The 13,281-nt window shown below is 43.4% G+C and overlaps 1 protein-coding gene across 1 annotated transcript in view; it reads left to right on the plus strand.

The window, feature by feature from the left end:
* Positions 1-13,281, plus strand: part of LOC147718151 (prostate stem cell antigen-like) — a 65,309-nt gene that overhangs the window by 23,938 nt on the left and 28,090 nt on the right. The gene's annotated exons all lie outside the window — the stretch shown is intronic.

Genomic DNA, 13,281 nt, shown 5'->3' on the forward strand with positions numbered 1-13,281 from the left:
ATACAATGCGCTAAGTTGTTAGGCATTTCAGCAGCACAAACACTACAGGAAACACTCTGGGCCCACCGCACTACCCCTAACCTAGTCACAGGGATGTCTCCCTTCAGTTCATTAAAAGGGAGGATCCCTAAAAAAAGGCTTTCACCTCCAGTCAATAGGCAAACCAGTTGCCATGTTAACGTAGCAAAATTGGAGAGCGTATTAGAAATCACCAAAACAAGTATGAAGCAAGGTACAATGCTGACAAACACGTGAAAGCTAGCATGGTAAGGGAAGGGGATTGGGTCTGTATAGACCTTCCTAAGCCTTGGAGGAGGGATGCCACTAAGTTCTCTGAACAAATGCGTGTAACTAAAGTGAGTAGGAAAGTAGTCCAGCTGGCCAACGGACAAACATGTATTTTGGACAGGATTGTCCCTCACAAAAAAATGTATAATCCCGAGCAGAGATGCAAAGGTGTGGTACGACTGTTGTAGCCCTGCTTAGGTCGTCAAGACCCACAACTGCACCCCAGTGGAATAAAGACTACTGTGTCACTTAGGAACTGTCCTATATGTAATGGCATACTTTGAAATTTCTATCCTGACATTTATGGTCTCACTTGCTTTCAAGTGGTCCCCGGACTTTGTCAATTGTTACAAAGTTTTCTTCCACCCTATGCTACAGCCCTGTACCCTCTCTTCCTTCGTTTCCCCTCTGTTCCCTTGGTAAGGAGTTGTATTGTAATCTCTTGGTTTGATCTGCCCCCCCCCCCTTGCCCTCTCTCTCCTTAGTCCAGCACTGGCAAGAATGTGTGAAGATTCCACAGCTGACTCCAGCTGACTGGAACCTGCGATGGTGTGAAAATGGAATAAAGAAGACTCCTGAAACTATGCCTGTACGCCTCTTCTTTGTAACAGTTGTATTGGCCCCTTCAGGAAGAAATAAAAATGACTCTTTCACTCATCTTTTCCTTTCTTTGAATGGCACTTAGTTTGTGGTTGCGAAGGTGTTTTTTCAGTGTTTATATGTATACACCGGTGATTGCTATTTTCCTTTTGGTGTTTTATCAGTTATTATAGGTTTAAACCTAAAACCAGACAGCCTACTTATATGTTAATATCACATACAATTCATACATGCTGAGGGAGGGCCCACAGCAGAAACACCACAGAGCACCACAGATCTCTTATGTACTAATATCATCTACAATGCATAGTGACTGAGGGGGGAAACACAGCAGAGGCAGCACAGAGAGCATCATGTGTCTCTTACATGGTAATATTACATGCAATACATATATGCTGAGGGAGGACCCACAGCAGAAGCAACACAGAGTGCACCATGCATGTCTTATATGCTAATATCCCAAATAAGTCAAACAGGCTGAATGAGGGCCTACAGCAGAAGCACCACAGAGAGCACCATGCATCTCTCATATGTAAATATCAAGTACAATCATAAAGGATGAGGAAAGGCCCAGAGCAGAAGCACCACATAGAGCACCATGAGTCTGTTATGATTCAATCTCACATACAATGCATACAGGCTGGGGAAGGGCCCACAGCAGATGTTTTACAGAGAGCACCATGCGTCTCTCATATGTTAATATCACGTACAAATCATGCAGAGTGAGGGAGTGCCCACAGCAGAAACACCAGAGTGGTCACCATGTGTCTCTTATATGCTAATGTCACATACAGTTCATACAAGTAGAGGGAGGCCCCAAAGCAGAAACACCACAGCGAACACCACGCATGTCTTATATGTTAATATCACAACCAATTCAAACAGGATGGGGGAGGGCCTACAGCAGAAGCACAACAGAGAGCACTGTATGTCCCTTGCATGTTAATATCACATACAATATATCCAGACTGAGGGAGGTCCCACAGCAGAAGAACCACAGAGAGTACTGTGCATCAGTTACGTGTTAATGACATATACTGTTCATACAGGCTGAGTGAGGGCCACAGGAGAAGCACTGCAGACTGCACAATGCATCTCTTACAGGTTATTATCACATACAATTCATACATCCTGTGGGAGAAACCGCAGCAGATGCACCTTTTTGTACAATTAGCTGGTTAAACCAAATGCCAATCTAATCTGTGCAGGAGGTGCATTGTTTGGCAGATAAAAAGGTGATTTAAAACGTTTTGTCACAGCATTATTGATGATTGTAGAGTCTTTTCCACACAGTGCTTCACTACCATACTTCAGCGTTGGCAAAAAAAATTCAGATATAACTTTTAAAAGCGGTAGGTAACTGTGCCCTCCTACTGACTTCTGCAAGATTCTAAATGGAGTTAATAGGGTATTAGCTCTCCATTGCTTGTCATTCATATGTGGATGAAATGTTCCTTTATCTTCAAATAGTACTCCCAAATATTTGTATGAACTTACTTGTTCTAATTGTGACTTATCGAGGAATCATTTATGCTTATACTTTGACCTCAGATTTTTGTTAACCTCAATGATGTTTGTCTTGGTTTCGTTTATAAGCATTCCATTCAACTGTGAGTACCTCGCTATCCTGTTAAACAGATGTTGCAGCACAACCTTTATTTGACTTAACAGGATAACGTCATCTGCATATAACAGATTTGATATCTGAGTACTAGCCAATTTTGGAGGGTAAGCATTCACTTTATCCAATGCTTGTGTTAGGTCTGATAAGAACAGATTAAAAAGTAATGGGGCCAAAACACAACCTTGCTTTAGGCCTGTGGACGTTGGAATTTCGTTTGTTACACACAAACCATCTCCCATCCAAGCTCTAACACAAGTGTTTGAATAGAGTAATTGGATTGTTGTTAAGAGAGAGCTTGGGATTCCTTGTTTTTCCAATTTATGCCAAAGTAGTTGTCTGTGTATACAATCAAAAGCCAAAATAAAGTCTACAACACACAAATATAGTGGTTGTTTGTAATGTATTTATCCATTAATACTGATAGCACTATTATATTTGTTGTGGTACCTAATCCTTATATAAACAAAATTTGATTCAGTGGAATTATCTGTTTCTCCTTTGCCCATAAAGATAGTTTTGGTAGTAGCTTTAGCACCAGTGTCTTGTAAAGGGATTAATTGATAATTTCCAGGACGTGCCCAATCACCTTTTTTAAATATTGGTGATATTAATGAACCTTTCCATGTTTCAGGTACTATTTTTGTCTTCACAGTTTCCTTAAATACCTTGGTAAGATATTCTGCCCATTAAACCGTGTTTTCCCTATATAATGCAAACGGAATGCCATTAGGACCAGGAACACCATCTTTTTGTTTTTGCATACTTGATTTTTTGTTATATACATATCATAGTCAAAATCCATTCTTAACATATCTCCCACATTCACACTATCTTTCAGTGGTGTTTAGGTAAGAATAGCGCTCATGTTCTTCCATGAGCTTGCTGAATGGTATATATATACATTTAATAATATTAATGATTTTGATTCATTGCTTTCCATGTACCGTAGCTGTACTGTTAAAAGATCAAATATTGCTCAAAATTACTTGTTTGTGCTCCACTTTCAAGTCAATGGCAATAAATATTGCTATGCCCCCACTACGGTGTCCATATTTATTTTGTTTGATTGCCGGCTCAAAATATTCTTTGTATCCTTTTAGCATTACGGAGTTTGTAGACCAAGTTTCCTGTAAAAATATAACCTGATAATTGTTTGACATTGAGGTCAGATGTGCATTTTTTTCTATTTTTAAACGAACCAATTTACATTCTATAAGCAACATTCTAAGGATTTACTGTATTTATTCGTTTCCTCCTTGGGTCTTCTAGGTTTATTCTGTCAATGTTGGCTTATCCCATGAGGGGCTGTTGTAATCCACTCTTTGTTTAATCTAATTGGCTTTCTATTTTAAAGTGGCTCATTATCTATAATGCTGATTTATCCATTTTGCATATAGGATTTTTCAATATTGAAAAAATCAGCAGATTTGTATTTTTCTTTTGGAGTTTAGGGCTCTCATATGTAGTAAATGGACTTGGGTATACAGTTTGGCGGAGCCTACTGATTTTTATTTCCCAGCTTAAAAAGGTTTCATTTTCCTTAATGACTAAATCGATATATCGGCATAGTTCAACGTTATCAACGTCATTTCTTGGCTGCTTTCTTTATTTAAAAGAAATTCAATAGCTTCGATGTTTTCACTTGTAACTTTTTCTAATGAAGGGATAGCTTTAAAAAGACATAGGATATTACCTCGATTTAATATATAATGTCTGCCTCTAGAGCAGTACTCAGGCTTGAACATCAGTTGAGTTTTACTGTTGATAAATGATTTCTCACTTCTGTCCTTTACAATGGTTAAATGTTCCTTGTTTGATGAATTTCAATGCATATTTATAGGCTCTATCAAGCCATTTAAGGCCTTATTTGATTGATTTTGGAGCTGTTATTTATTTTGTTTCAAGCTTTGATAAAAAATTTGATATACCTGGATTTTTCTTTGTATTGGAAATATAGGATGACTTTCAACATCATCATTTCACAATACTTCATTTGTTTAGACCAAAAGTTTCAAACTATGTGAATATTTAATTACTGAAGAGCACCATGCTTCTCTAATGTGTTAATATCATATGCAATTCATACATGCTGTGAGAGGAACCGCAGCAGTAGCACCGCAGAGATCCCCATGCATCACTTATATGTTAATAACACGTACAATTCATACCTGCTGAGGGAGGAGCACAGCAGAAGCAACACAGAGAGCACCATGCGTCTCTCACATGTTAATATCACATACAGTTCATACAGGCTGAGGGAGGACCCACAGCAAAAGCACCACAGAGAGCACCATGCGTCTCCCACATGTTAATATCACATACAGTTCATACAGGCTGAGGGAGGACCCACAGCAAAAGCACCACAGAGAGCACCATGAGTCTCTTATATGTTAATATCACATACAGTTCAAACAGGCTGAGGGAGGACCCACAGCAAAAGCACCACAGAGAGCACCATGAGTCTCTTATATGTTAATATCACATACAATTCATACAGGCTGAGGGACGACCCACAGCAGAAGCACCACAGAGAGCACCATGAGTCTTTTATATGTTAATATCACATACAATTCATACAGGCTGAGGGAGGACCCACAGCAGAAGCACCACAGAGAGCACCATGTGTCTCTTATATGTTAATATCACATACAATTCATACAGGCTGAGGGATGACCCTCAGCAGAAGCACCACAGAGAGCACCATGTGTCTCTTATATGTTAATATCACATACAATTCATACAGGCTGAGGGATGACCCTCAGCAGAAGCACCACAGAGAGCACCATGTGTCTCTTATATGTTAATATCACATACAATTTATACAGGCTGAGGGACGACCAACAGCAGAAGCACCACAGAGAGCACCATGTGTCTCTTTTATGTTAATATCACATACAATTCATACAGGCTGAGGGACGACCCACAGCAGAAGCACCACAGAGAGCACCATGTGTCTCTTATATGTTAATATCACATACAATTCATACAGGCTGTGGGAGGACCCACAGCAGATGCACCACAGAGAGCACCATGCGTCTCTTATATGTTAATATCACATACAATTCATACAGGCTGAGGGGGGACCCACAGCAGAAGCACCACAGAGAGCGCCATGCGTCTCTTATATGTTAATATCACATACAATTCATACAGGCTGAGGGGGGACCCACAGCAGAAGCACCACAGAGAGCGCCATGCGTCTCTTAAATGTAAATATCACATGCAGTCATACAGGCTGAGGAGGGACCCACAGCAGAAGCACCACAGAGAGCACCATGCGTCTCTTATATATTAATATCACATACAATTCATACAGGCTGAGGAGGACCCACAGCAGAAGCACCACAGAGAGCACCATGTGTCTCTTATATGTTAATATAACATACAATTCATACAGGCTGAGGGAGGACCCACAGCAGAAGCACCAAAGTGAGCACCATGTGTCTCTTATATGTTAATATAACATACAATTCATACAGGCTGATGGAGTGCCCACAGCAGAAGCTCCACAGAGAGCACCATGCGTCTCTTATATGTTAATATCACATATAATTCATACAGGCTGAGGGTGGTTCCACAGCAGAAGCACCACAGAGAGCGCCACATGTCTCCTATATGTTAATATCACATACAATTCATACAGGCTGAGGAGGGATCCACAGCAGAAGCGCGACAGAGAGCACCACGTGTCTCCTATATGTTAATATCACATACAATTCATACAGGCTGAGAGAGGACCCACAGCAGAAGCACCACAGAGAGCACCATGCGTCTCTTATATGTTATTATCACATACAATTCATACAGGCTGAGGGGGGACACACAGCAGAAGCACCACAGAGAGTGCCACATGTCTCCTATATGTTAATATCACATACAATTCATACAGGCTGAGGAGGGACCCACAGCTGAAGCACGACAGAGAGCACCACGTGTCTCCTATATGTTAATATAACATACAATTCATACAGGCTGAGAGAGGACCCACAGCAGAAGCACCACAGAGAGCACCATGCGTCTCTTATATGTTATTATCACATACAATTCATACAGGCTGAGGGGGGACACACAGCAGAAGCACCACAGAGAGCGCCATGAGTCTCTGATATGTTAAATTCACATACAATTCATACAGGCTGAGGGTGGACCCACAGCAGAAGCACCACAGAGAGCACCATGCATCTCTTATATGTTAATATCACATACAGTTCATACAGGCAGAGGGAGAACACACAGCAGAAGCACCTCAGAGAGCACCGTCAGTCTCTTACATGGCAATATCACATACCATTTATACTGGGTGGGAGGGGACCCACAGCAGAAGAACCACTGAGAGCAAAATGCTTTTCTTATTTATTAATATCACATACTAATACATACATGTTAATACCACATAAAATTCATACAGGGTGAGGGAGGACGCACAGCAGAAGCACCACAGAGAGCACCATGTGTCTCTTATATGTTAATATCACATACAATTAATACAGAGTGAGGGAGGACGCACAGCAGAAGCACCACAGAGTGCGCCATGTGTCTCTTATATGTTAATATCACATACAATTCATACAGGCTGTGGGAGCCCCACGTTATTAACGGGGGGGGGGTTAACCCAATTGGGGTCAAAGGACCTGGGTATCAAGTATTATAGACAAAAATGGTCCTAGATGTTGATTCAACATATACAATATAAAGTTATATCAAATATTCATTTTACTTCTGATTACCATCCGATTAAATCCGTTATGGTTGATACAAGTCAAAACACAACAAACATATTAGCCCGAAGTATTCATTGATGCAAGAAAACCACACTTGAAACAAAAAACTGTGTCTCACCAAGGTCTGAGAGACTCGCTTATTTAATATATACTTAGAAAAATGACATAATATGCTTCCACAACGTAAAAAATACAGTTATTTACATAAGGGGTTCACTGTCAAGTGACGTGCACAGAAAAGAGTGATAGTAAGTGCTCGTGTAGGTAGAACGACCAAGAAGGTCTACTAGAGGATATAGGTTGAAATACAATAAGGTTTTTTGAACATAGACTAATGTTCAATCCTTAGTGTAAAACATGAGTGAGCCTGCCCTTGATGTTTTAGTCCCAAAAAATGTACTTCTTTCTTGTTGGCACGTGATCGATTGATCCTCCGTATTCTTAATGGCACAAGGGAAAGGGACGTTGGAAGAGCAATACAGGTACAGGCTCGGGGGAAAGTTGTCGACGTTTCGACCAAAAACAAACACAGTGACTGATTTCCTCAGGGACGGGTCTTTATCAGGATGGGAAGAGGGTGGGGACTCAATATGCACGAAAACAAAGTAACCCCAAAGTGAGTGGGCACCCTTTACTGGTGTGCCACTAGTGCGAACTCAATCAGCACCCAAGAGCTATGGTATAACTCAAGCTGTTCCAACATGCTTGTCAGCACCACAATAGATTTCACATGAAGAATCCAAAGGATTGATTTAAGATGTAACTAAATTAACATCAAGAGACCGCGAGCCGTAAGCCTCGCTCCGTCCGCACACGCTACAACTGAAGCCGTGACTCCAGAAACTGCAAAAAAACGATGGATTTAGGCCCAGATCCTTGTACTGGGGTGAATGTATGACATTGTTCTACATTCTGTCCATCAACTGTGTTTTTTGCAATTTTCACCCTGAGTGTGCTGGGTATACTCAGACGTGAGTCCCAGGCTCTCCACACCACTGGAGTCAAGCTATCCAGGCTGATGAAGGCTGATAGCCAGAAACCGGTCCTTTGATGCTTGATTCTGGCCCGGGAAAGACATGGCTTGGTAGTTCGGACTGGACTGTTCCCATGAGGCACAGGGTCAGAGCTGATTTGCATATAGCCAGTGTCTAACCCAGGGTGGTGTGGAGTGCAAAAAAACGATGGATTTAGGCCCAGATCCTTGTACTGGGGTGAATGTATGACATTGTTCTACATTCTGTCCATCAACTGTGTTTTTTGCAATTTTCACCCCGAGTGTGCTGGGTATACTCAGACGTGAGTCCCAGGCTCTCCACACCACTGGAGTCAAGCTATCCAGGCTGATGAAGGCTGATAGCTAGAAACCGGTCCTTGGATGCTTGATTCTGGTCTGGGAAAGACATGGCTTGGTAGTTCGGACTGGACTGTTCCCATAAGGCACAGGGTCAGAGCTGATTTGCATATAGCCAGTGTCTAACCCAGGGTGGTGTGGAGTGCAAAAAAACGATGGATTTAGGCCCAGATCCTTGTACTGGGGTGAATGTATGACATTGTTCTACATTCTGTCCATCAACTGTGTTTTTTGCAATTTTCACCCCGAGTGTGCTGGGTATACTCAGACGTGAGTCACAGGCTCTCCACACCACTGGAGTCAAGCTATCCAGGCTGATGAAGGCTGATAGCCAGAAACCGGTCCTTGGATGCTTGATTCTGGTCTGGGAAAGACATGGCTTGGTAGTTCGGACTGGACTGTTCCCATGAGGCACAGGGTCAGAGCTGATTTGCATATAGCCAGTGTCTAACCCAGGGTGGTGTGGAGTGCAAAAAAACGATGGATTTAGGCCCAGATCCTTGTACTGGGGTGAATGTATGACATTGTTCTACATTCTGTCCATCAACTGTGTTTTTTGCAATTTTCACCCCGAGTGTGCTGGGTATACTCAGACGTGAGTCCCAGGCTCTCCACACCACTGGAGTCAAGCTATCCAGGCTGATGAAGGCTGATAGCTAGAAACCGGTCCTTGGATGCTTGATTCTGGTCTGGGAAAGACATGGCTTGGTAGTTCGGACTGGACTGTTCCCATAAGGCACAGGGTCAGAGCTGATTTGCATATAGCCAGTGTCTAACCCAGGGTGGTGTGGAGTGCAAAAAAACGATGGATTTAGGCCCAGATCCTTGTACTGGGGTGAATGTATGACATTGTTCTACATTCTGTCCATCAACTGTGTTTTTTGCAATTTTCACCCCGAGTGTGCTGGGTATACTCAGACGTGAGTCACAGGCTCTCCACACCACTGGAGTTAAGCTATCCAGGCTGATGAAGGCTGATAGCCAGAAACCGGTCCTTGGATGCTTGATTCTGGTCTGGGAAAGACATGGCTTGGTAGTTCGGACTGGACTGTTCCCATGAGGCACAGGGTCAGAGCTGATTTGCATATAGCCAGTGTCTAACCCAGGGTGGTGTGGAGTGCAAAAAAACGATGGATTTAGGCCCAGATCCTTGTACTGGGGTGAATGTATGACATTGTTCTACATTCTGTCCATCAACTGTGTTTTTTGCAATTTTCACCCCGAGTGTGCTGGGTATACTCAGACATGAGTCCCAGGCTCTCCACACCACTGGAGTCAAGCTATCCAGGCTAAGCATGAGCGAATTTTGCGGATCTCGCGTTCGCGAATTTCGCGGATTTGCGGATTCGCAATCCGCAAAATCCGCGAATTCCCGCGAATTTGCGGATTTTTTTTTTTTTTGTGTTCGCCCGTGTTTCTGCCAGTTCGCGAGGGTTTTTACAATTTCGCAATTTGCGAACTTACCTGTCGGGTCGCAAGTTTTGCGAACTTGTTGTTTCTACGTGTCCAACCTGTTTGGGACACTCTTCTTCATCACTGCCACTCTCTGTCACCACTGCCACTCTCTGACTACTCATGCCACCCTCTGGCCCACCCATGCCACCCTCTGTTTCATCACCACACCCTCTGGTTGTCCAGTGTACATTATTTTCGGCAAAGCAAAGCACACCTTCCCTGCCTCAAGTGACCTGGATTAATTTGGGGCTGATTAATGTGTCACAGAATATTTTTTTAGCTGGCACCTGCTTCCTTAGTGCGCCCTGATTAGTGATCTTTTGCACTTGCTAAGTGCTTTCATTGTTGCAAAATTAGTTACAACACCTGCCCTGCCCCAACTGACAATAATGAATTAGGGGCTGATTAATGGATTTTAACTTCCAGCCTGGCTCCTGCTTGTCTCCCTTAGCTGTAATTCATGACCTTTGTGGCATATGTGTAACTATTCTGAGGTTCAGAGCAGGGTCACATAATAGTTTCAACTGGCAACTGAACTCTGGAGGGGCCCCTCAGGAAGCACTACAGGAAATGGCTACTAATGATGTGCCTGAACTTTTGAACCTGGTAAGTAGTTACTTTCAGTTTTGCTTAGATCGTATTTCTGCAATTTCGCACTTATTCGCGGGGCGCGAACTCACGCGAACAGTGCGAGCAGTGCGAGCAAAATCCGCTGCTCGCGGATTTGCGGATTTTGCAGGAAATTCGCAAATCTCGCGGATTGCGGATTTCCCGAAAATCCGCAAAATCCGCGGGCGGAACGGATTTTCCGCCCATGCCTAATCCAGGCTGATGAAGGCTGATGGCCAGAAACCGGTCCTTGGATGCTTGATTCTGGTCTGGGAAAGACATGGCTTGGTAGTTCGGACTGGACTGTTCCCATGAGGCACAGGGTCAGAGCTGATTTGCATATAGCCAGTGTCTAACCCAGGGTGGTGTGGAGTGCAAAAAAACTATGGATTTAAGCCCAGATCCTTGTACTGGGGTGAATGTATGACATTGTTCTACATTCTGTCCATCAACTGTGTTTTTTGCAATTTTCACCCCGAGTGTGCTGGGTATACTCAGACGTGAGTCCCAGGCTCTCCACACCACTGGAGTCAAGCTATCCAGGCTGATAAAGGCTGATAGCCAGAAACCGGTCCTTGGATGCTTGATTCTGGTCTGGGAAAGACATGGCTTGGTAGTTCGGACTGGACTGTTCCCATGAGGCACAGGGTCAGAGCTGATTTGCATATAGCCAGTGTCTAACCCAGGGTGGTGTGGAGTGCAAAAAAACGATTGATTTAGGCCCAGATCCTTGTACGGGGGTGAATGTATGACATTGTTCTACATTCTGTCCATCAACTGTGTTTTTTGCAATTTTCACCCCGAGTGTGCTGGGTATACTCAGACGTGAGTCCCAGGCTCTCCACACCACTGGAGTCAAGCTATCCAGGCTGATGAAGGCTGATAGCCAGAAACCGGTCCTTGGATGCTTGATTCTGGTCTGGGAAAGACATGGCTTGGTAGTTCGGACTGGACTGTTCCCATGAGGCACAGGGTCAGAGCTGATTTGCATATAGCCAGTGTCTAACCCAGGGTGGTGTGGAGTGCAAACAAACGATGGATTTAGGCCTAGATCGTTGTACTGGGGTGAATGTATGACATTGTTCTACATTCTGTCCATCAACTGTGTTTTTTGCAATTTTCACCCCGAGTGTGCTGGATATACTCAGACGTGAGTCCTAGGCTCTCCACACCACTGGAGTCAAGCTATCCAGGCTGATGAAGGCTGATAGCCAGAAACCGGTCCTTGGATGCTTGATTCTGGTCTGGGAAAGACATGGCTTGGTAGTTCGGACTGGACTGTTCCCATGAGGCACAGGGTCAGAGCTGATTTGCATATAGCCAGTGTCTAACCCAGGGTGGTGTGGAGTGCAAAAAAACGATGGATTTAGGCCCAGATCCTTGTACTGGGGTGAATGTATGACATTGTTCTACATTCTGTCCATCAACTGTGTTTTTTGCAATTTTCACCCCGAGTGTGCTGGGTATACTCAGACGTGAGTCCCAGGCTCTCCACACCACTGGAGTCAAGCTATCCAGGCTGATGAAGGCTGATAGCCAGAAACCGGTCCTTGGGTGCTTGATTCTGGTCTGGGAAAGACATGGCTTGGTAGTTCGGACTGGACTGTTCCCATGAGGCACAGGGTCAGAGCTGATTTGCATATAGCCAGTGTCTAACCCAGGGTGGTGTGGAGTGCAAAAAAACGATGGATTTAGGCCCAGATCCTTGTACTGGGGTGAATGTATGACATTGTTCTACATTCTGTCCATCAACTGTGTTTTTTGCAGTTTTTTTCCAGAAAGGAACGTGGCACACCAGTGAAGGGTGCCCACTCACTTTGGGGTTACTTTGTTTTCATGCCTATTGAGTCCCCACCCTCTTCCCGTCCTGATGAAGACCCGTCCCTGAGGAAATCAGCCACCCTGTTTGTGTTTGGGTCGAAACATCGACAACTTTCCCCCGAGCCTGTACCTGTATTGCTCTTCCAACGTCCCTTTCCCTTGTGCCAAATAGAATACGGAGGATCAATCAATCACGTGCCAGCAAGAAAGAGTTACATTTTTTGCGATTAAAACATCAAGGGCAGGCTCACTCATGTTTTACACTAAGGATTGAACCTTAGTCTCTGTTCAAAAAACCTTATTGTATTTCAACCTATATCCTCTAATAGACCTTCTTGGTCGCTCTACCTACACGAGCACTTACTATCACTCTTTTCTGTGCACGTCACTTGACAGTGAACCCCTTGTGTAAATAACTGTATTTTTGACGTTGTGGAAGCATATTATGTCATTTTTCTAAGTATATATTAAATATGAGAGTCTCTCGGACCATGGTGAGACACAGTTTTTTGTTTCAAGTGTGGTTTTCTTGCATCAATGAATACTTCGGGCTAATATCTTTGTTGTGTTTTGACTTGTATCAACCATAATGGATTTAATCGGATGGTGATCAGAAGTAAAATGAATATTTGATATAATTTTACATTGTATATGTTGAATCAACGTCTAGGACCATTTTTGTCTATAATAAAATATGAGGGAGGACCCACAGCAGAAGCACCACCGAGAGCACCATGCGTCTCTTATATGTCAATATCACATACAATTCATACAGGCTGAGGGAGGGGCTACAGCAGAAGCACCACAGAGAG

The sequence above is a fragment of the Lissotriton vulgaris genome, chromosome 4_2, assembly GCF_964263255.1.
Source record: "Lissotriton vulgaris chromosome 4_2, aLisVul1.2, whole genome shotgun sequence".
NCBI lineage: Eukaryota > Metazoa > Chordata > Amphibia > Caudata > Salamandridae > Lissotriton > Lissotriton vulgaris.